General features: G+C 25.3%; 1 protein-coding gene across 1 annotated transcript in view; it reads right to left on the bottom strand.

Annotated features, from left to right (window-relative positions):
- Nucleotides 1-880, bottom strand: part of LOC103311969 — a 10,875-nt gene that overhangs the window by 7,735 nt on the left and 2,260 nt on the right. The window lies entirely within an intron of this gene.

The following is an 880-nucleotide window of genomic DNA, read 5'->3' as shown; positions in this document are numbered from 1 at the left end:
GGTATGTTAGTTAGGGAATGTCGAGGGACTTTGTTTATACAAATTCTTCGATAAAATATCGACAATTTAAAAAAAAAAGAATTTTGGTTTTTTATATATTTAAGTAAGTCATTATTTTAGATTCTGAGTGGAACGATGAATGTATTGATTTTACAATGATGTGTGTTTTTTTTTAGATTCTGAGTGGAACGATGAATGTATTGATTTTACAATGATGTGTGTTTTTTTATTTTTTTTTTTTATTTTTTTTATTTTTTTTTTTATTTTTGTGTCTGTCATCACGTTTTAGGACAGTAAAAGTGCTTGGATTTTCTTCAACAGTACCTTTTCTGATAGGAAAGTGAATCTAGTTGGTACTTTGGGGGGTCAAAAGTAAAATTTTTCCAATAGTTTTCAAAAGCGCCGTGAAAAACAAAAGAAAAATTAAGGAAAAACGGGAATTTTTACGCAAAATCTGTTTTCGAGAAAATCGATTTTGGTTTTTGGTGTAACTTTAAAAAAAATGACCGTAGATATATGAAATTTTGACTGAATGTTTATCTTAGCATTTTCTATACACCATAATATTTTCAAAATATTTTGATTTATTTTGAGCTCATTATGGACATTTTCATTTTCCATTTTTTATTAGTTTTTTTTCTAAAAATATCAATAAAATTTTATTTGTTGGATAAAAAAGCTTGAAAATTTAATAGAAGGCTCCTAGTATATTGTTTCAAAGGCAAATGAAAAATATTAAAAATCGTTAGTCTACCTTTATCAAACAAAAAATATCTATAAGAAAGTCAAATTAAATTTTTATGATCGTTTGAAATTCAAATTTTTACAACATTGGATATTCACTCGATTTCTCATGTAGCGATTTCCTTATTTTGTTGTA

Source organism: Acyrthosiphon pisum, chromosome X, assembly GCF_005508785.2.
Source record: "Acyrthosiphon pisum isolate AL4f chromosome X, pea_aphid_22Mar2018_4r6ur, whole genome shotgun sequence".
NCBI lineage: Eukaryota > Metazoa > Arthropoda > Insecta > Hemiptera > Aphididae > Acyrthosiphon > Acyrthosiphon pisum.
The sequence above is the reverse complement of the archived record's forward strand: the minus strand, read 5'-3'. Positions and strand labels throughout refer to the sequence as shown.